The sequence below is a fragment of the Neophocaena asiaeorientalis genome, unplaced genomic scaffold (assembly GCF_003031525.2).
Source record: "Neophocaena asiaeorientalis asiaeorientalis breed wild unplaced genomic scaffold, Neophocaena_asiaeorientalis_V1.1 scaffold149, whole genome shotgun sequence".
Classification (NCBI taxonomy): domain Eukaryota; kingdom Metazoa; phylum Chordata; class Mammalia; order Artiodactyla; family Phocoenidae; genus Neophocaena; species Neophocaena asiaeorientalis.
The window spans coordinates 4,786,343-4,809,976 of record NW_020174442.1 but is presented as its reverse complement, the minus strand read 5'-3'; positions in this window follow the sequence as shown (position 1 = coordinate 4,809,976).

The window sequence follows — 23,634 nt, the reverse complement described above, 5'->3', positions numbered from 1 at the left end:
GAAAAATTAAATATTTGTTACAAATTTTAAAATACTCATGAAAAAGGCAGATTTTTTTTTCATCTCAGTTTCCTCTGGGTGCTATGCAGAGCCGTTGAGGAGAACTGCTCTCCTGAGTCATGGTCCCTTCTTCCCCAGTCAGTCTAGTGGCCGGAGTGAGAATTGGGGACAGAAGGAGAATACTTGAGGCACTTCATGCACCCTGAGCTGTGGGAGCACCAGGGTGGGGCAAGGGTGGGAACGGAGAGGATGAACTTCTCTTAGATTGCATTTTAAATCCTTCGTTTTGACATCTGAAAAACAGGTCATGGAAACACGTTTCTCACTTGATCATTTTCAGGATTAAATGGATAACACATATAAAGTCTCGCCGTTCCATCCCATTCACTTGTGCACTTTCCAACTAGTCTGAAAGCCCCATGAGGGCAGAGGCCAGGTCCTGCTTGCCCCCAGTGCCTGGCACAGAGTCTGTGTTGAACAAATATGTGTTGGCTTGAACTGATGCCTGTTGCCTGTGTATTTAGGAAGATGCAAAACCAATTTTCTTTCTATTATGTTTATTCTAAAGCAATTTGTGTCAAGCAAATGCTTTTCCAAGAATATGAAATTTGCCCCTAAGTGATCTGAGAGATCCTGATGATGCATTAAAATGGCCAGTTGCATTGAATGACAGAAATGGGATTGGAGGGGCAGAATGGGCCAAGAACTTCCTCCCACAAATGATAGTCCTAATTAACATACTTTATCTAAAGACCATTGTCTTGATCAAAAAGCATCTTAAGTGACAGTTTACATGTGGTCTTTTAAGGAGGCCATGGAGCAAGAACAAATCCTTTAAAATAAACATTGTTCTTTTTTGCATCTGTCCCCAAAAGGAAAGAGAATGAAATAGTGACTGAAATTTGCTAGGCTCTGCTTAAAACTGTTGGAATTTTGCTAACTGCCATTCTAGTTCCAGCTTAGAGCTATTCTTTAGCACGAGTGATACATATATTTGAGAAGTATATCTAAGAGATATTAATAGTATTAACAGATAGGAATAGATAGATTTATTGAGGGCTGTGGCAGCACATAAAGGTGGTAGGGGAAGGGAATGTCAGGGAACTAGTGTGTCCAAGTTGAATCTTGAGGATAAGAGAGCCAATTCATTTAATTCTTTTACAAGTTCTATAATGAAATTCTTGTTCTTATTTCACAGATAATATAACACATCAGCTTTACGAGAGTAAGTTACTCTCTAAAATTCATACACTTTCTGCTATACCAGCATTTTACAATTTTTGTTTTGTTTTGTTTTGTTTTTGGTCTGCTTATCCCTTTCATCAGATTAAATACTTGTGAAACTATTAAAGATTGTTTTAATCATTTCCTAATTTTTTTTGCATAATAAATTATTTTTAAAATTCTAAAATATTTTGTTAGATAAGTGTATGATTAATGGCCATATTATAGTGTTTACTTTCAATATAATTTTTATCATCTTTGATATTTGTAATGTATAATAATTAACTTTGCTCCATTTAATAAATATGGCAGTATTTATTTTACTATCAAAAAGTGTAAGAAAATTCATGATTTGGCTACAAATTTATAAGTTTTAGATTATCTTTAAGATCAAAACCATGATAAAGTATAGTTATTTTAAGGATTATGACATAAACAATAGAAAAAACTGCCTTCATTTAATGTTCAGAAGTTTTGAATTTTCCATTTACAAATCAGTTAATTTTGATAATTTTCATGTTTTGTTTATAAATGACAGGATAAGCTGGAAGGTATTAGGCTGCTATTTGCAATCATTTACCCATAAGTAAGACATTCCAGATGCTGGTAGCCTTAATTCCCAATAAAAAAAAATCTAAATCAGTTATAACTGTCACAGGGCTTTCTATTTTTAGCATTTTCTTTGTTAGCAGAGACTGGTCTATATTATAAGCATACGCATCTGAATTACAGATCTGGTGGGGAGCATCTTAAGGTACATGTATTAGCTCAAGCTGCCATGACAAAAATACCACAAACTGGGTGGCTTAAACATAGGCACTAGCAGTCCCAGATCAAGGTGCCAGCAGCTTTGGTACCCAGGTAAGGGCCCTCTTCCTAGCTTCCAGATGGCTGCCTTCTCACTGTGTCCTCACAAAGTGGAGCGAAAAAGAGCTCTGGTCTTTCTTATTATTATAAGGACACTAATTCTGTCATGGGGGCCCTACCCTCATGACCTCATCTGAACCTAAATATGGACCAAGGGCCACCAAATATCACTACATTGGGGGTCAGGACTTCAGCATATGAATTTGGGGGGGACACAAGCCTCATTCAGTTCATAACAGCATATTTGTAGAAATGTTTAGGTCCAGAGAGGGGGGGGCCCACCTCACTCTTTGGGATCTGTTCTGGTCTTCCTCCTAATAGGGTGAGGGTTCTGCAGGGCCAAGAGAACATGAACATTCAGAGCCCACACACTCTCTTCCAGGTTATACTGACTGCCTGGGACCCCAGAATTTCCTAACTGAACCACCTGCACCTGCTTCCAGGGCCTGCAAAGCTCCCTCCCTAGGTTGCCCCTTCTGCTTATGAACTGCAAGGCCACTGTGAAACACCTCCTCCCAGGAGATGGCCAAGGGGTGACAGTTTTGACTTAGGGGAAGAATGGTTGGAACTTGTTAAGTGCTGGCTTGGAGTCCACAGGCAAGTATACAAGATGGAATGGAGGACAGAAAGAGAAGGGAGAGAGGAGAACTGGCTCTCCCCACGCCAGTGTGTTCCAGCATCAAACTTTGAAAAGTGCAAGAAACCTGCATGCAAACCTCACCTTCCAGTTTATTAAAAAGGTGCAGTTGTGAAGTTACTAGGATAGAACATATTTTATTTCAGACAGGTTACATTAAATATTGCTGGATTATTTTCCAGAACTGCTGTACCTATTTTGACTTCTATGAGCAGTTTACATGTGTTTCCATCTCTCCACATATTCACCAACACTTGATATTATGTACTTTTCAAAGTGTCTTAAATATTAAGACATTTGCTGTGTGGTCTCCATTTGTACTCTTGATCTACTTTTCATGAATGTTAGGTGTGGGTCTGATGATGACTAATGCTACTCATTAACTGGTGACTAATATTACTAACAATACTACCTTTATCATTTTTATGCATCTTTAATATTATACATATAAATGAAGCAGCATATGGCTGAGAATAAGAACTGGTATAAACTGAGTACTGGTTGAAACCATCTTGGTGGTTGGCAGTGTTGAACTGAGTGATAAACCAGCTAATTGAGTCATTTGCTCATCAGAGCTCTACTAAGTGGCCATGGGGATGAATCTGATATACCGTATGAATATCCCAAATTGCTCCATTTTGAAAGGAAGATATATACAGAATAGTAATTTGATTCATTAACTAAAAATTATTTTTTTCTTTCTTAATTGCCACAGCCATTCCCTGCCTCTATTCACCTCATAGGCTGCCCCTCTAATGCACTTGTTATAGGACCTGAAATTAGCACTTTTATAAGGGATGTACTATTGTTTTGTGTGTTTTAAAAACTTTACGTGAAGGTCATTGAGATTTACATCACATTCTTTTTCTTTTTTTTCTACTTAATGTTCTATCCACATTGCCGTGTGGGTTGAATTTACTGCTTCTAATTGCTGCATAGTGTCCATAGGACATATATCATCTTTTATTTATCCACTCCCCTAGTTATAGGCATCTAGGTAGCTTTCAACTCTCTCTTATCACAAATAAAATATGACTATAATGAACATATCATATGTGATCCTTAATAACCCATGTGAGAATTTCTTCGATGTATATACCCCAGGAGTGGTATTGCTGATAGGGTGTAAGCATACTTATTATATTAAACATTGGTGGATTGTTTTCTAGAGCTGCTGTACCTATTTTGACTTCTATGGGCAGTTTACATGTGTTTCCATCTCTCTGTATCTTCACCAACACTTGATATTATCTACTTTACAAAATTTTGCCATTGCCATGCATTCACATGGTATCCTTTTAATCTGGTGATACCGCTATTGTTTTAATTTGTATTGCTTTGCACCATCATTAACATTAAAAAAGAACAAGTGTTGGGACTTCCCTGGTGGCGCAGTGGTTAAGAATCCGCCTGCCAATGCAGGGGACACGGGTTCGATCCCTGGTCCAGGAAGGTCCCACATGCCATGAAGCATCTAAGCCCATGGGCCACAACTACTGAGCCCGCAAGCCACAACTACTGAAGCCTGCGCACCTAGAGCCCATGCTCTGCAATAAAGAGAAGCCACCACAATGAGATACCCATGCACCGCAACGAAGACCCAACGCAGCCAAAAAAATTAAGTGTTGTTACAAATTTACACTTTCCTTTTCCATTCTCATGTTTTGTACTTTGACTCAGGTTGGTTTTTGTATGTTCTTGTTCTTAATGGGTAATGTAAAGTCATTTGTTCATCTAAATTTTTTGTAAGTGTGTCTATGTGCCAGGAATATAAAAAATAATTTGCTGATCTTGTAAAATAGGTGGTGGTGGTGGTGTGTGTGTTTAATTAACAAAAAGGACACTGAGCTCTAAATTTCATTGTCTCTTGTTGTTCTTCATCCTTAATGTTTCTTCTCTCCTTCCCCCCCTCCTCTTCCTTTACCTCTTCCTCTTCCATCTTCTTCCTATTCTTTTCTTTTACATAACAGTATTTTAAAAATACCCATGCTGCTATATGTACAAATTATTGAATTAATTTTTCAATTTTTACTTGAGTTGTTAAGCATCTCTCTAGTTTTGCCAATGGAATATTCTGCAGCTTAATTCCTGAGGAAAAAGTGGAGTTATTGAATAAGAGGAAGCAGAATAAAGATGAGTGGTGACAAAATTCTAGGACAATTTTCTTTTAAAGAGAGAGTATTTCTTTGGCATTGGGGGAAAAAAGTGTCTAGAACAGTTCCCTCCCTCCCTCCCTCCTTCCCTTCCTCCTTCCCTTCCTCCTCCCCTTCCATTTTTATTTACATTGGAGTAGAGTTGATTTACAATGTTGTGTTCATTTCAAGTGTATAGTTAAGGGATTCAGTTATACATATGGATATATCCATTCTTTATTTTTCAGATACTTTTCCCATATACGATATTACAAGTATTGAGTAGAGCCCCCTGTGTTATACAGTCCTTGTTGATTATCTGTTTTATTTACTGTCGTGTTTTATATACAGTCGTGTGTATATGTTAATCCCAAACTCCTAATTTATCCCCCCTCCACCCCCCACATTTTCCCTTTGGTAACCATAAGTTTGTTTTTGAAGTCTGTGAGTCTGTACCTGTTTTATAAATAAGTTCATTTGTATCATTCTTTTTAGATTTCTCATATAAGTGATATTATATGATATTTGTCTTTTTCTGTCTAACTTACTTCACTTAGTATGATAATCTCTAGGTCCATCCATGTTGCTCCAAATGGCATTATTTCATTCGTTTTTGTGTCTGAGTAATATTCCATTGTATATATGTACTACATCTTCTTTATCCATTCATCTGTTGATGGACATTTAGTTTGCTTCCAGGTCTTGGTTATTGTAAACAGCTCTGCAATGAACATTGGGGTGCATGTATCATTTCGAACCACGTTTTTCTCTGAATATGTGCCCGGGAGTGGGATTGCTGGATCACATGGTAGCTCTATTTTTAGTTTTTTAAGGAACTTCTGTACTGTTCTCCATAGTGGCTGTACCAATTTACATTCCCTTTTCTCCACACCCTCTCCAGCATTTATTGCTTATAGATTTTTTTGATGGTGGCCATTCTGACTGGTGTGAGGTGATATCTCAATTGTAGTTTTGATTTGCATTTCTCTAATAATTACTGATGTTGAGCATCTTTTCATGTGACTCTTGGCCATCTGTTGGTCTTCTTTGGAGAAATGTCTAGGTCTTTTGCCCATTTTTTTATTTTTTAATTTTTTGATACTGAGTTGCATGGTCTGTTTGTAAATTGGAGACTAATCCCTGTTTGGTCATATTGTTTCCAAATATTTTCTCCCATTCTGTGGGTTGTCTTTTCATTTTTTTATGGTTTCATTTGCTGTGCAAAAGCTGTGGAGTTTAATTAGGTCCAATTTGTCTATTTTTGTTTTTATTTCCCTTACTCTAGGAGACAGCTTGGAAAAGATATTGATTTATGTCAAAGAGTGTTCTGCCTATGTTTTCCTCTACGAGTTTTATAGTATCAGGTCTTACATTTAGGTCTTTAATCCATTTTGAGTTTATTTTTGTGTATGGTGTTAAAGAACGTTCTAATTTCATTCTTTTACATGTAGCTATCTAGTTTTCCCAGCACCATTTATTGAAGAGACTGTCTTTCCTCCATTGTATAGTCTTGCCTCCTTTGTCATAGACTAAGTGACCGTAGGTGAGTGGGTTTATTTTGGGGCTTTCTATCCTGTCCATTGATCTATGTTTTTTTGAACTTTTATTTTATATTGGAGTATAGTTGATTAACAATGTTGTGTCAGTTTCAGATGTACAGCAAAGCGATTCAGTTATACATATACATGTAACTATTCTCTTTCAAATTCTCTTTCCATTTCGGTTCTTGCAGAATATTGAGCAGAGTTCCCTGTGCTATACAGTAGGTCCTTGATAGTTATCCATTTTAAGTATAGCAGTGTGTACAATGTTTCTGTTTCTGTGCTGGTACCATACTGTGTTGATGTCTGTAGCTTTGCAGTATGTTCTGAAGTCAAGGAGCTAGATTCCTTCAGCTCCATTTTTCTTTCTCAAGTTTGTTTTGGCTATGCAGGATCTTTTGTGTCTCCATACAAATTAAAAAAAATTTTTATTCTAGTTCTGTGAAAAATTCCCTTGGTAATTTGATCCGGATTGCATTGAGTCTGTAGATTGCCTTGGGTGGTATAGTTATTTTGGCAATACTGATTTTTCCAATCCAAGAACGTGGTATGTCTTTTCATCTGTATGTGTCATCTTTGATGTCTTAAATCAGCGTCTTTTACTTTTCAGAGTACAGGATTTTTATCTCCTTAGGTAGGTTTATTCCTAGGTATTTTATTCTTTTTGATGCTATGGTAAATGGGATTGTTTCTTTAATTTCCCTTTCTTATCTTTTGTTGTTAGTGTATAGAAATGCAACAGATTTCTTTGTATTAATTTTGTATCCTGCAATTTTACCAAATTCACTGATGAGCTCTACTAGTTTTCTGGTAGCATCTTTAGGATTTTCTATGTATAATATCATGTCATCTGCAAACAGTGACAGTTTTGCTTCTTTTCCAATTTGGAGTCCTTTTTGCTTTTTCTTCTCTGAATGTCATGGCTTGGACTTCTAATACTATGTTGAATACAAGTGGCACGAGTTGGACATGCTTTGTCTTGTTCCTGATCTGAGATGGAATGCTTTCAGCTTTTCACTGTTGAGTATATGTTAGCTGTGGGTTTGTCATATATGGTCTTTATTATGTTGAGGTATGTTTCGTCTATTCCCACTTTCTGGAGAGTTTTTTTTTTTTTTATCATAAATGGGTGTTGGATTTTGTCAAAAGATTTTTCTGCATCTATTGAGATGATCATATGGTTTTTATTCTTTGGTTTGTTAATGTGATACATCACACTGATTGATTTGTGGATATTGAAGAATCCTCATATCCCTGGGTTAAATCCCACTTGATCATGGTGTATGATCCTTTTAATGTACTGTTGGATTTGGTTTGCTAGTATTTTGTTGAGTATTTTGGCATCTATGTTCATCAGTGATATTGGCCTGTAATTTTCTCTTTTTTTTTTTTGTATCTTTGGTTTTGGTATCAGGGTGATGGAGGCATCATAGAATGAGTTTGGGAGTGTTCATTTCTCTAAAGTTTTTTGGAATAGTTTCAGAAGGATAGGTGTTAGCTCTCCTCTAAATGTTTGATAGAATTTGCCTGTGAAGCCATCTGGTCCTGGACTTTTGTTTGTTGGGAGTTTTTAATCAGAGTTTCAATTTCTGTACTTGTGATTTGTCTGTTTATATTTTCTATTTCTTCTTGGTTTGGTCTTGGGACATTGTACCTTTCTAAGAATTTGTCCATTTCTTCCAGGTTGTCCGTTTTATTGGCATATAGTTGCTTGTAGCAGTCTCTTTGATCCTTTGTATTTCTGTGGTGTCTGTTGTAACTACTCCTTTTTCATTTCTAATTTTATTGATTAGAGCCCTTTCCCTTTTTATTTCTTGATGAGTCTGGCTAAAGGTTTATCAATTTTGTTTATTCTTTCAAAGAACCAGCTTTTAGAGTCACTGATCTTTTCTGTTGTTTTCTTCATTGTCTATTTCACTTATTTCTGCTTTGGTCTTTATGATTTCTTTCCTTTTACTAGCTTTGGGTTTTGTTTGTTCTACTTTCTCTAGTTGGTCTAGATGTAGGTTTAGGTTGTTTATTTGTGATTTTTCTTGTTTCCTGAGGTAAGATTTTATTGCTATAAACTTCCCTGTTAGAACTGCTTTTGCTGCATCTCATAGGTCATCGTTATTTTGTTTTCATTGTCTCTAGCTATTTTTTTATTTCCTCTTTGATTTCTTCAGTGATTCATTGGTTGTTTAGTAGCATATTGTTTAGCTTCCACATGTTTGTGTTTTCTGCAGGTTTTTTTTCTTGTTATTTGTTTCTAGTCTCATAGCATTGTAATGGGAAAAGATACTTGATATGTTTTCAGTTTTCTTAAATTTACTGAGGCTTGCTTTGTGGCCCAGCCTGTGATCTATCCTGGAGAACGTTCTTTGTGCACTTGAGAAGAATGTGTATTCTACTGCTTTTGGATGGAATGTTCTATAAATATCAATTAAGTCCATCTGGTGTAATTTGTCATTTAATGCCTGTGTTTCCTTATTAATTTTCTGTCTGAATGATCTCTCCATTGATGTAAGTAGGGTGTTAAATTCCCCCACTGTTACTGTCAGTTTCTTTTTATGGCTGTTAGCATTTTTTTTTTTTTTTTTTGCGGTATGCAGGCCTCTCACAGTTGTGGCCTCTCCCGTTGAGGAGCACAGGCTCCAGACGCCCAGGCTCAGTGGCCATGGCTCACGGGCCCAGCCGCTCCGCGGCATGTGGGATCCTCCTGGACCGGGGCACGAACCCGTGTCCCCTGCATCGGCAGGCAGACTCTCAACCACTGCGCCACCAGAGAAGCCCGGCTGTTAGCATTTGACTTATATATTAAGGTGCTCCTATGTTGGGTGCATATATATTTACAATTGTTATATCTTTTTCTTGGATTGATCCCTTGATCATTATGTAGTGTCCTTCCTTGTCTCTTGTAACAGTATTTTAAAGTCTATTTTGTCTGATAAGAGTGTTACTACTCCAGCTTTCTTTTGATTTCCATTTGCATAGAATACCTTTTTCCATCCCCTCACATACAGTCTGTGTGTGTCCCTAGATCTGAAGCGGGTCTCTTGTAGACAGCATATATACAGGTTTTGTTTTTGTCTGCATTCAGCCAGTCTATGTCTTTTGGTTGGAGCATTTAATCTGTTTACATTTAAGGTAATTATCAATCTGTATGTTTTTATTGCCATTTTGTTAATTGTTTTGCATTTGTTTTTACAGGATTTTTTCTCCCCTTCCTCTTTTGTTCTTTTGTGATTTGATGACTAACTTTAGTGTTGTGTTTGGATTACTTTTTTTTTTTGTATGTATATCTATTGTAGATTTTTGGGTTGCAGCTCCCATGAGGTTTTTATATAGCAGTCTACATATATACAAGATGGTTTTAAATTGCTGGCCTCTTTATTTCAAATGCATTTCCAGTATCCTGAATTTGTACCTCCTCTTCTCCACAGTTGCTGGTTTTGATATATTTGTATGTGGATGACTTCCTTCCTTTACTATGTTTGCCTTTACTGGTGCGCTTTCTCATTCATAATTTTCTTGTTTCTGTCGGTGGCCTTTTGTTTTCCACCTAGAGAAGCTCCTTGAGTATTTGTTGTAAAGCTGGTTTGGTGGTGCTGAATTCTCTTAGCTTTTGCTTGTCTGAAAAGCTTTTGATTGCTCTTTTGGATCTGAAGGAGAGCCTTGCTGGGTAGAATATGCTTGGTTGTAGATTTTTCCGTTTCATCACTTGAAATATATTGTGCCACTCCTTTCTGGCCTGCAGAGTTTCTGTGAAAAATCAGCTGATAACCTTATGGGGATTTCCTTGTATGTTATTTGTTGCTTTTTCTTTGTTGCTTTTAATATTTTCTCTTTGTCTTTAAATGTTGTCAGTTTGATTGATATGTGTCTTGGCATTTTCCTCCTTGGGTTTATCCTATATTGGACTTTCTGGACTTGAGTGTTTCCTTTCCTTTGTTAGGGACGTTTTCAGCTAAAATCTCTTCAGGTATTTTCTCAGGCCCTTTCTCTGTCTCTTTTCCTTCTGTGACCCCTATAATGCGACTGTTGGTGCATTTAATGTTGCCCCAGGGGTGTCTTAGGCTGTCTGCATTTCTTTTCCTTCTTTATTCTTTTCCCCAGCAGTGATTTCTACCACTCTGTCTTCCAGCTCATGTATTCGTTCTTATGCCTCATTTATTTTGTTATTGTTTCCTTCTAGTGTATCTTTCTTTTCAGTTATTGTATTGTTCACCTCTGTTTGTTTGTTCTTTTAATCTTTTAGGTCTTTGTTAAACATCTCTTGTACCTTCTCAATCTGTGCATCCATTTTTTTAGGAGATCTTGGGTCATCTTTACTATCATTACTCTGAATTCTTTTTCAGGTAGGTTGCCTATCTCCACTTCACTTAGTTGTTCTTCTGGGTTTCTATTTTGTTCCTTCATCCGGAACATATTTCTCTGCTGTCTTTTGTCTAACTTTCTCTCTTTGTGGTCTCCTTTCCACAGGCTGCAGGACTGTAGTTCCTCTTGCTTCTGGTATCTGCCCCCTGGTTGGTGAGGTTGGTCCTGGGGCTTGTGCAGGCTTCCTGGTGGGAGGGACTGGTGCCTGCCCCCTGTAGGTGGAGCTGGGTCTATTCCCTCTGGTAGGGAGGACCATATAAAGGGGTGTGTTTATAGGTGGCTGTGAGCTCAGTACAACTTTAGGCAGCCTGTCTGCTGATGGGTGGTGCTCTGTTCCTATCCTGCTGTTTGTTTGGCACAGGTGTCCCTGTGCTAGAGCCTGCATGCTCTTGGGTGGGGCCAGGTCTGGGAGAGCTCACGCTAATCAGTATTTTCTGGGGCCTCCACCACCAGTGTCCTTGCCCCTGCAGTGAGTTACAGCCAACCTTCATCTCCCCTCCCCTCCCCTTGGAAACCCTGTGAGACCCACAGTTAGGTCTAGCCCAGGCTCCTATAGAGTCACTGCTTTGTGCTGGGTCCCAGTGCACATGAAATCTTTTGTGCACCCTACAAGAGTAGAGTCTCTGTTTCCCCCAGCGCTCTGGAGCTCCTGCACTCAAGCCCCGTTGGCCTTCAAAGCCAAGTGCTCTGGGGGCTCTCCCTCCTGATGCCAGACTCTTGGGCTGTGAAGTCAGACTGGGGCTCAGAACTCTCACTCATGTGGGAGAACCTCAGCAATATAATTATTTTGCAGTTTGTGTGTTGCCCACACAGCAGGTATGGGATTTGATTATATCATGGAAGTGCCCCTCCTACCATCTTGTTGTGGCTTCGTCTTTGTCCTTGGATGTAGACGGTTTTCTTTGGTAGGTTTGAGTCTTTTTTTGATGGTCACTCAACAGTTAGTTGTGATTTGGGTGTTTTCATTAGAGGAGATAAGCTCAAGTTCTTGTACTCTGTCATCTTGTCTGGAATCGAGGGGCTGCTTTTAGTTTGCATGCTTGCTGCCTCTTTCCTCGGGGTATCCCCTTGATATGGGGTGTGTAGGTGTGGTGGCCCATGCACAGTTCCAGTACTGTGGGGGCAGCTATTGGCGCCCACCTGAGGGTCCCCCAGCCACAGCGGTAGCCTGTGCACACCCAGGAGAGCAGGGACAGTGATTGACGCCTGCTCACATCTCATGTGTGCTCCCTGGATGGGGTATGCAGCAGCTGGTGCTCACTCATGGGTCTCCCAGAGGCAGCAGCAGGCCCCTTACTCCTGGGACAACGGGGGACAGCACTTGGTTCTTGCTCATGGGCCCCCTGTCAGCCCACACACCCCTGAGACAGTGGGGACAACACTTGCTCGCGTGTCCTACATCAGTGGTGGTGGCCCACACACTCCTGGGACAGCTGAGGCAGCGACTGGGGCCTGCTTTCAGGTCTCTTGGCAATGACGGTGTCCTGTGCCCACCTGTGGAACCTACGATTGGGGCAGCAGCTCATGCCTGCACCTGGAGTTCAGCTTCTGTAGGTGGTGTCCTGTTGCCTAAGAGCATGAGCGTAGGGAAAGAAGCTCCTTATGGCAGTCCCGTCCCTCTCCTCGTGTACCCCACAACAATGGCACCTTGCCTTTCTGGCGGGCTCAGGCTTCTTCCAAGTGCACCCTCTGTTGCCACACTCCAGCCTCTTCAGGTTGTCTCTGCACAGCCAATCCCGGTTCTCTCCCTGGGTCTGACCTCTGAAGCCTGTGCCCTAGCTCCCAGCCCCCTCCTGCACCAGTGGACGAGCATCTTAGGCTGGAGAGCACAGTGCAGCAGTATCATCTGTGCAGGTCACTCTCTGTTTTGCCTTCCACAAACTGGTTGCTGTGATCTCCTCTGAGGCTCCAAAGCTCCCCCTCCATCCAGGCTGGTCTCCCCACTGGTGAGGCGATTTCCCAGAGTGTGGGAGTGTTTCTTCCTTCAGAGCTCCCTCCCTGGGGCACAAGTCCCAGCCCAATTCCTTTCTTTCTTTCTTTTTTTTTTTTGTCCTACCTGGTTATGTGGAAGTTTTCTTGCCCTTTTGGAAGGCTGAGGTCTTCTGCCAGTGTTCAGTAGATGCTCTGTGTGAATCGTTCCACTTGTAGATATATTTTTGATGTATATGTGGGAGGAGGTGAGCTCCATGTCCTACTCCTATACCATATTGATTCCTCCCCCAGTCATTCACTTCTTATAGCTAGGTAAGCTCTCTGATAGGAAAACAAGATCAACATGATAGCTACCACTACTAAGAGCTTCACAGTTGTATTAACATCTCTCTACCTCATTTGAGAGAATGCCCCAGCATGTTCCCCAGGAAAAGCTTTGATGTTGAGTCAGAACTTGATGATGCAGTCAAATTACACATTTATGTTCATTTATGGTCAACTCTGCTTTTTCTGTTTTTGTGTCCTTGCCATAGGCCTTTAATTTGGGTGATAAATATATAGGAATTTTTTTAATGCTAGCTGCCTTTTACACTACTGCTTATTCAGTTGAATTTCAAGCTGTATTTTTCACCAGTAGCCAGGAAGAGTTTTGAGGGTGGACAGGGGAAGGGGATTTCCAAATCCGCTAGGTAGTTATCAATTTGTGGGTGGCACAATTTTGAAACCTAAAACTGTTCTGCAAGGTAAGAACCCCACCAGGGGATAATCAGGAATTTGAGGAGGTATCTTTTGGAAAATTAGAAATTATACCGCTAGAATGGAGTTTCTTTTCTGAATGTTGACAGAACAACTTGACCTGGAGGACAAGGTTCATTAACTTCAAGTATTGTCTCCATTGCTTCCTACTTAAAACTCGATCTTTTTGCAACTGATGCAAACATCTATTTCACTTGTGGCGTCTCTTCTGTGCATTCCAGGGGCTCCACTGAATCGAGTTTCACTTTAGGACAGAGACAGAATCATGTTTCCCATAAATGCAAACCAAAGAGCCACACTGACACTGCTTAAGAAGATGTGCGTGCCATGATTTGGAATCTCATCTGTGTATAAGTAAGTGTGTCACACTGACTCATGTGATAGGTGATCTCTTGCCATATGCTGCTTTCCTTTTTTTTTTTTTCTTTCTTCCGGTACGCGGGCCTATCACTGCCGTGGCTTCTCTGGTTGCGGAGCACAGGCTCCGGACGCTCAGGCCCAGCGGCCATGGCTCACTGGCCCAGCCGCTCTGCGGCATGTGGGATCCTCCCGGACCGGGGCACGAACCCATGTCCCCTGCATCGGCAGGCGGACTCTCAACCACTGCGCCACCAGGGAAGCCCCATATGCTGCTTTCTTATTGCTAAATTATAGTGCTCCCGTAATAAAGAGAAATTCCTTTTTGACCAGTGTGTCAACACTGAAGGGGCCAGCAAAAGCCAGACACAGAAAAGCAGGTCTCTTAAGTAGATAAGAATCTTAATCAATTACAGATGAAATCTTCCTGGGTTCAGCACATTGTTTTGATGGTCTCAGGAAAAACCATCTCAATTAATGTTCCTTTATTTATAACTAGTTTGAAGAACTTAGTACTTGGATGAAAAGCTGCATGGTCCACTAATTTTCTATGGTAACATCCACTTGCTTTTTCTGCCTCCTAGCAGTCCTCATCTACAATTTATCATCTTACCTATCATGAGCTGAGGGAAAAAAAAAAAGGCATCAACCTTCACTAAACATGTGTCTTCTCTAAGCTCTGCTCATTAATAAATACTAATATGGAACAGAAAAATACCCAAAGAAGCAAAATGGATAGTCAGTGTAGGCTCATCTCAAATCCATGTTTAGATCATCTGTCTGTGAGTTTATCTTTATGACTACTGTAAAAAATTTTCTTTATGTTGGTAAATCACGGTAGAAGTTCTTGGGTGTCTCAATGAATTAGGCAGGGCTTGCCTTACCTTGCCTCAGGGGACAGGATTCCAGGTTGATGTTCAGGATCCCTCCTCTGCTGATTTCCTTGCTCCCATCCAGTTAGTTGCTACAAAGAGTTAGCAATAACATTCCTTGTTTAGCATGAATGTGTTTATCAGATATTTCCTTGAGGGGAGTGTTTTTGAAGGTTAAAAGAGGAAGAGGTAATTCAAAGATATTGGTAAAGCTTAGAAGATGCCAGACACCCTCCTGCCTAGAGCTGGCACTAGACCTTAACTGAGGTGGCCTCATGCTCCAACTTGTTTCTTTTGCTTTTTGCCGAAGGTTCACGTGGCGGTGATGGAAATGGAATGGAACTTAGAATTTTCAAGCCCTGGATTCAAGTCTTGGTTGCCATCTAATATATTGTCTCCTCATCTACAAAATGAGAATATTCCTTACTTTACAGGGTGAGTCAATCCAACACAGTGTGATGAAAGGTAAGACTAGTATTATTAATAAGTCCACAAAAACATTCCCTATTATTAAAGTTTCCTCTTGGAAATGGTTGTATCTTCAGCACTACACTACAGAGAATTCCTCTTTCCTTAGGGTGCATCACAAGTTCCCCTTTACCACCTTAGCGTCTTGACATATCTGGTTTGGTGTTTGACAGCTTAGGGAACTTTATTGTTATTGCTCCAGCTGTGGCTGCTGCTTGACGTGTTTTACAACATAGTTCTTGGTCCACAGTAACTTGTGGGTGTTATTACCTAGAAATGGATAGGACAAGAGATGCTTTTCATTAAAAATACATATGGAGGGCTTCCCTGGTGGCACAGTGGTTGAGAGTCCACCTGCCGATGCAGGGGACACGGGTTCGTGCTCCGGTCCAGGAAGATCCCACATGCCGCGGATCGGCTGGGCCCGTGAGCCATGGCCGCTGAGCCTGCACGTCCGGAGCCTGTGCCCCGCAACGGGAGAGGACACAACAGCGAGAGGCCCACGTACTGCAAAACAAACAAACAAAAAAACATATGGAGATACAGAAATATTTAAATGGCATTCTAGGCATATAGGAGAAAGATAGTCTTATTTTCTGTCCATCTCTAATTTCTAAAGTGCATCCATAATACCAGAATTTGGGGCCATCTTTAAGTCCCGCTGACTTCCTATAATGTCCCCTGAGGGACAGCTGGGGTTGTTAAGATACTGTGTGTGTTTTTAGAAAAGGACTAGCATAATTCTGTATCACCTTAATAGAAAGGTTTGCTTCTTACTTTTGCAAGCATTTTATTAATAGTGTGGTAACTCATATTGTAGATCTGGGGAAATCACATTCTTATGACTAACTGATGTAACCAGAGGTGGTTTGCAGCAATTAGACTTCCTAATATACTGACTTTCCTCAGGTTAATGAAATATTTATATGCCAGTGCCTGCATCAAATGAAAGCCTGGCTGGCTTCAGTCATTCTCTACGCAGTGTGGTCCTGGGCCAGTAGCAGCACCACCTGGGAGCTTGTTAGAAATGCAGACTCACAGGCCTGCCCCAGACCTAGTAATCAGAATTTGTCTGCTGGTGATTTATATGTACATTAAAGTTCAAGAACACTCCCCCAGTAGACCTTACTCTTAGTTTTCAAAAGGGATGAAGAAGGCAAGAATTATTTGCTGCTCTTGAAGAATAATCAGAATCATTAAAGTAGGTTGCTCATCATCTGTGTAGACCAGCACTACCAAAAGAAATATAATGTGAGCTCCATGTGTAGTTTTAAATTTACGGTCACCACAATTAAAAAAAAAAAAGTAAAAAGAAACAGAAAATTTATTTTAATCATATATTTTATTTAAACCAATACATCCAAAGTATTATTTCAGTGGGGAAGCAATGTGAAAAAATATTGAGATATTCTCCATTTTTTCTTAATAATGTTTCATAATAAATATGTGCATATATACTTACAGCACATCTCAATTTGGACTAGCCACATTTCAAGTGCTCAACAGCTACATGTAGTGAGTAGATGTCATATTGACAGAGCAATTGTAGATGATGATGTATCTACCATCCACTCCAGGGTGCACTTCAGTGCACTTCCTGGAGTGGTGTGCACATAGTCTTCCTTGATTTGTTTATTATTGGATGCCTGCCATGCGTCAGACTTCGTGTTAGGTTGAAGGTAAGCAAAAGTAAGATGCACATATTTAAAAACATAATGACAGTATCACAAGATAAATACAATAGAAGAGGTCTGTGTAAACTGCTATGGAAGCATGATATTGACAGTATCACAAGATAAATACAATAGAAGAGGTCTGTGTAAACTGCTATGGAAGCATGGAAGAAAGAGCATCAAACATTGTCCAGGGCAGGAAGACAGCATCAGGCTTAAAAACTTGCACAGCGGAGACAAATAGACCCATGCTTCAGGACTTACCTCAGTCCTCTGGGCTTTCACTAGGAGCTAATGACAAAAGGTTTTCATAGAGTTGTCATAAGGATAAAATGATAATTGGATATAAAGTATCTGAAACATAGTATGCTCTATTGATACCATTATTAAAAGAAAGGTAAGGCTAAATTTGAGTGTTTATGGATAAGTGGAGTTCCACAGGTATATCCTTCAGGATCCACCAATTATGAACATTTGATTTCTCTACTTCCTCTTTCTCTCTGTAAATGTATACATACATACACATGTATAGATCAATACTTTTATATACATATTCCGAAAATCACTGGAAAATAATTTGTAGACATTAAGACCATTTATCCCTAAATATGTCAGTATGTATTTCCTGAGAATGAGAACATTTTCTTACATAATTAGGGGTGTAATTATCAAATTTCAGGAACTTTAAAACACAACACTATTTTCTAATCTATAGTTCACGGTCCTTTATGGTCCAGGATTCAATCAGGTGTCATATCTCTGTGATCTCCTGGAGTCAAGAATAGTCGCTCAGACTTTACTTTGGAGTGGAGAAGATGTCTGTGCGTATAAAAGAACTCGATATTTTTAGAGAGAACAGGCTAGTTATTTTGTAGAATATCCCTCAACTTGGGTTTCTCTGATGTTTCCTCATGATTAGATTCAGGTTACATATTTTGGCAGGTCAGCTAGGATTTTAAAAAATATTTTTATTGAGGTATAACTGATTTAAAATATTATATAAATTTCAGGTATACAACTGAGTCAATTTTTAAACCTTATACTCTATTTATAGTTATAAAATATTGGCTATATTCCTTCTGCTGTACAATATATCCTTGTAGCTTATTTATTTTAATAGCTTATTTATTTAAATAGCTTATTTATTTATTTTAATTGGCGTATAATTTCACAATACTGTGTTAGTTTCTGTTGTACACCAAAGTGAATCTGCATGTCCCCATGTCCCTTCCCTCTTGAGCCTCCCTCCCACCCTCCCTATTCCACCCCTCTAGGTCATTGCAAAGCACTGAGCTGATCGCCCTGTGCTATGCTGCTGCTTCCCCCTAGCTAACTATTTTAGATATGGCAGTGTATATATGTCGATGCTACTCTCACTTCACCCCAGCTTCCCCCTGCCACCCTGTGTCCTCAAGTCCATTCTCTATGTCTACCTGTTTATTCCTGCCCTGCAACTAGGTTCATCAGTACCATGTTTTTTTTTTTAGATTCCATATATATGCATTAGCATATGGTATTTTTCTCTTTCTGACTTGCTTCACTCTGTATGACAGACTCCAGGTCCAACCACTTCACTACAAATAACACAATTTTGTTTCTTTTTATGGCTGAGTAATATTCCATTGTATATATGTGCCACCTCTTCTTTATCCATTCATCTGTCGATGGACACTTAGGTTGGTTCCATGTCCTGGCTATTCTAAATAGTGCTGCAATGAACATTGTGGTGCATGTCTCTTTTTGAATTATGGTTTTCTCAGGGTATATGCCCAGTAGTGGGATTGCTGGGTCATATGGTAATTCTATTTTTAGTTTTTTTAAGGAACCTCCATACTGTTTTCCATAGTGGTTGTATCAATTTACATTCCCACCAACAGTGCAGGAGGGTTCCCTTTTCACCACACCCTTTCCAGCATTTACTGTGTCTAGATTTTTTGAAAATGGCCATTCTGACGGGCATGAGGGGATACCTCATTGTAGTTTTGATTTGCATTTCTCTACTAATTAGTGATGTTGAGCATCTTTTCATGTGCCTCTTGGCCATCTGTATATCTTCTTTGGTGAAATGTCTATTTAGATCTTCTGCCCATTGTTTAATTGGATTGTTTGTTTTTTTGATATTGAGCTCTATGAGCTGTTTGTATATTTTGGAGATTAATCCTTTGTCTGTTGTTTCATTTGCAAATATTTTCTCCCATTCTGAGGGTTGTCTTTTTGTCTTGTTTATGGTTTCCTTTGCTGTGCAAAAGCTTTTAAGTTTCATTAGGTCCAATTTGTTTACTTTTGTTTTATATCTCTAGGAGGTGGGTCAAAAAGGATCTTGCTGTGATTTATGTCATAGAGTGTTCTGCCTATGTTTTCCTCTAAGAGTTTTACAGTGTCTGGTCTTACATTTAACTCTAATCCATTTTGAGTTTATTTTTGTGTATGGTGTTAGGGAGTGTTCTAATTTCATTCTTTTCCATGTAGATGTCCAGTTTTCGCAGCACCACTTATTGAAGAGGCTGTCTTTTCTCCATTGTATGTTCTTGCCTCCTTTGTTGTATATTAGGTGACCATATGTGTGTGGGCTAATCTCTGGGCATTCTATCCTGTACCACTGATCTATACTTCTGTTTTTGTGCCAGTACTATACTGTCTCGATTACTGTAGCTTTGTGATATAGTTGGAACTCAGGGAGCCTGATTCTTCCAAGTCCATTGTTCTTCTCAAGATTACTTGGGCTATTCAGGGTCTTCTGTGTTTCCAAAAATTTTGTTTTGGTTTTGTTTTGTTTATGCGGTACATGGGCCTCTCACTGTTGTGGCTTCTCCCGTTGCGGAGCACAGGCTCTGGACGCGCAGGCTCAGCGGCCATGGCTCATGGGCCCAGCTGCTCCGCGGCATGTGGGATCTTCCTGGACCGGGGCACAAAGCCGTGTCCCCTGCATTGGCAGGCAGACTCTCAACCACTGCGCCACCAGGGAAGCCCTCCAAAATTTTTTTGTTCTAATTATGTGAAGAATGCCATTGGTAGTTTGATAAGGATTCCACTGAATCTGTTGATTGTTTTGGGTAGTATAGTCATTTTCACAATATTGATTCTTCCAATCCAAGAACATGGTATATTTCTCCATCTGTTTATGTCATCTTTGATTTCTTTCATCAGTGTTTTATAGTTTTCTGAGTACAAGTCTTTCGCCTCCTTAGCCAGGTTTATTCCTAGGTATCTTATTCTTTTCGTTGCGATGGTAAATGGATTGTTTCCTTAATTTCTCCATCTGATTTTTTGTTGTATAGGAATGCCAGAGGTTTCTGTGCATTAACTTTGTATCCTGAAACCTTACCAAATTCATTGATTAGTTCTAGTAGTTTTCTGGTGGCATCTTTAGGGTTTTCTGTGTATAATATTATGTCATCTGCAAACAGTGACAGTTTTACTTCTTTTCCAATTTGTATTCCTTTTCTTCTCTGATTGTGGTGGATAGGACTGCCTAAACTATGTTGAATGAGTGGCAAGAGTGGACATCTTTGTCTTGTTCCTGATCTTAGAGGAAATGGTTTCAGTTTTTCACCATTGAAAATGATGTTGGCTGTGGGTTTGTCATATATAGCCTTTATTACGTTGAGGTAGGTTCCCTCTATGCCCATTTTCTGAATAGTTTTTATGACAAATTGGTGTTGAATTTTGTCAAAAGCTTTTTCTGCATCATCTGTTCAGAGGATCATATGGTTTTTATTCCTTGATTCATTAATGTGGCGCATCACACTGATTGATTTGCATATATTGAAAAATCCTTGCATCCTGGGATAAATCCCACTTGATCATGGTGTATGATCCTCTTAATGTGCTGTTGGGTTCTGTTTGCTAGTATTTTGTTCAGGATTTTTGCATCTATGTTCATCAGTGATATTGGTCTATAATTTTCTTTTTTTGTGATATCTTTTCTGGCTTCGGTATCAGGGTGATGGTGGCTTTGTAGAATGAATTTGGGAGTGTTTGTTTCTCCCTCTGCAGTTTTTTGGAAGAGTTTGAGAGGGATCGGTGTTAGCGCTTCTCTAAATGTTTGATAGAATTCACCAGTGAAGCCATTTGGTCTTGGGCATTTGTTTGCTGGAAGATTTTTAATCACAGTTTCAGTTTCATTACTTGTGATTGGTCTGTTCTTATTCTCTATTTCTTCCTGGTTCAGTCTTGCAAAATTGTACCTTTCCAGGAATCTGTCCATTTCTTTGTGGTTGTCCATTTTATTGGCATATAGTTGTTTGTACTAGTCTCTTATAACTCCTTGTATTTCTGTGGTGTCAGTTGTGATTTCTCCTTGTTCATTTCTAACTTTATTGATTTGCGTCCTCTACCTTTTTTTCTTGATGAGTCTGGCTAAGGGTTTATCAAGTTTGTTTATCTTCTCAACAAACCAGCTTTTAGTTTTATTGATCTTTGTTATTGTTTTCTTTGTTTCTATTTCATTTATTTCTGCTCTGATCTTTATGATTTCTTTCCTTCTACTGACTTTGGGTTTTCTTTTTTCTTTCTGTAGTTGTTTTAAGTGTAGGGTTAGATTGTTTATTTGAGATTTTTCTTGTTTCTTGAGGAGAGACTGAATTGCTATAAACTTCTGTCTTAGAACTGCTTCTGTGGCGTCCCATAGGTTTTGGGTCATTGTGTTTTCATTGTCATTTGTTTTGATTTCTTCAGTGCTCTCTTTGTTATTTCCTGTAATGATTTCCAATCTCATAGTGTTGTGGTCAGAAAAGATACTTGATATGATTTCAATTTTCTTAAATTTTCCAAGGCTTGATTGTGACCCAAGATGTGATGTATCCTGGAGAATGTTCCATGTGCACTTGAGAAGAAGGTGTATTCTTCCACTTTCGGGTGGAATGTTCTGTAAATATAAATTAATTCTAGGTGGCCTGTGGTGTCATTTAAAGCTTGTGTTTCCTTTTTTATTTTCTGTTTGTTTGGATGATCTATCCATTGGTGTAAGTGGGATGTTAAAGTCCCCTGCTATTATTGTGTTATTGTCGATTTCTCCTTTCATGGTTGTTAGCATTTGACTTATGTATTGAGGTGCTCCTATGTTGGGTGCAAAAACATTTATACTTGTTATATCTTCTTCTTGGATTGATCCTTTGATCATGTTGTGTCCCTCCTTATCTCTTGTAACAGTCCTTATTTTATCTATTTTATCTGATATGAGTATTGGTACTCCAGCTTTCTTTTGATTTCCACTTTCTTTTGATTTCCATTTGCATGCAATATCTTTTTCCATCCCCTCACTTTGTCTGTATGTGTCCCTAGGTCTGAAGGGGGGGTCTCTTGTAGACAACGTATATATGGGTCTTGTTTTTGTATCCATTCAGCCAGTCTGTGTCTTTTGGTGGGGGCATTTAATCCATTTATATTTAAGGTTCATATTGGATGTATGTTCCTATTACCATTTTCTTGTTTGGGGTTTGTTTTTGTGGGTCTTTTTCTTCTCTTGGTTTCCTGCCTAGAGAGGTTTCTTTAGCATTTGTTGTAAAGCTGGTGGTTTGGTGGTGCTGAATTCTCTTAGCTTTTGCTTTTCTGAAAAGCTTTTGATTTCTCCATCAAATCTGAATGAGATCCTTGCTGGGTAGAGGAATCTTGGTTTGTCACTTTAAGTATATGTCCTGCCGCTCCCTTCTGGCCTGAAGAGTTTCTGCTGAAAAATCAGCTGATGACCTTATGGGGAGTCCTTTGTATGTTATTTTTTGTTTTTCCCTTGCTGCTTTTAATTTTTTTCTTTGAATTTAATTTTTGTTAGTTTAATATGTGTCTTGGTGTGTTTTTCCTAGGGTTTATCCTGTATAGGACTCTGTGCTTCCTGGACTTTGGTGACTATTCTCTTTCCCACATTAGGGACGTTTTCCACTATAATCTCCTCAACTATTTTCTCAGACACTTTCTTTTTCTCTTCTTCTGGGACCCCTATAATTCAAATGTTGGTGTGTTTAGTGTTGTCCCAGAGGTCTCTGACATTGTCTTCAATTCTTTTCATTCTGTTTTCTTGTCAGTTATTTCCACCATTTTGTCCTCCAGCTCACTTATTCATTCTTCTGCCTCAGTTATTCTGTTATTGATTCCTTCTGGTGTATTTTTCATTTCAGTTATTGTGTTGTTCATCTATTTCTTGTATTTTCTCAATCCATGCCTCCATTTTATTTCTGAGATTCTGGATCATCTTTACGGTTATTACTCTGAATTCCTTTTCAGGGAGATTGCCTGTTTGTTTCCTCCTCATTTATTTGGTCTTGTAGGTTTTTACCTTGCTCCTTCATCTGTGACATATTTTTTTGCTGTCTCATTTTTTTATGAGTGGGATTGTGTTCCTGTCTTACCTTACTGGTTGTTTGGCCTGAGGCTTCCAACACTGGAGTTTGTAGGCTGTTGGGTAGAGCTGGGTCTTGGTGCTGAGATGAGGACCTCCATGAGACCGCACTCCAATGGACATTCCCTGGTGTCTGAGGTTGTCTGTTAGTCAGCAGTTCAGACTTGGAGCTCCCACTGCAGGAGCTTTGGCCTGACCCCCAGATCATGCACCAAGATCCCGCAAGCTGTGTGGGGAGGCAAAAAAAGAAAAGAATAACAAGGTAGAAAGTAAGATTAGACTAGGAAACTAACAGATATGTTAGAAAGAATATAAAAATATACATGAATCAACAACCAGAAGGGACACCAGTACCACAATAGTAAAAAAGAGGAGGATGGAAAAGAAAAAAAATTTTAAAAGGGGGAGAAGTCCTTGGCTGTGGAGGGCAGGGCCTATGCTTAGGACCCACAGGGCTAGAAAAGGCCCTGGGGACTGTGGGGGGT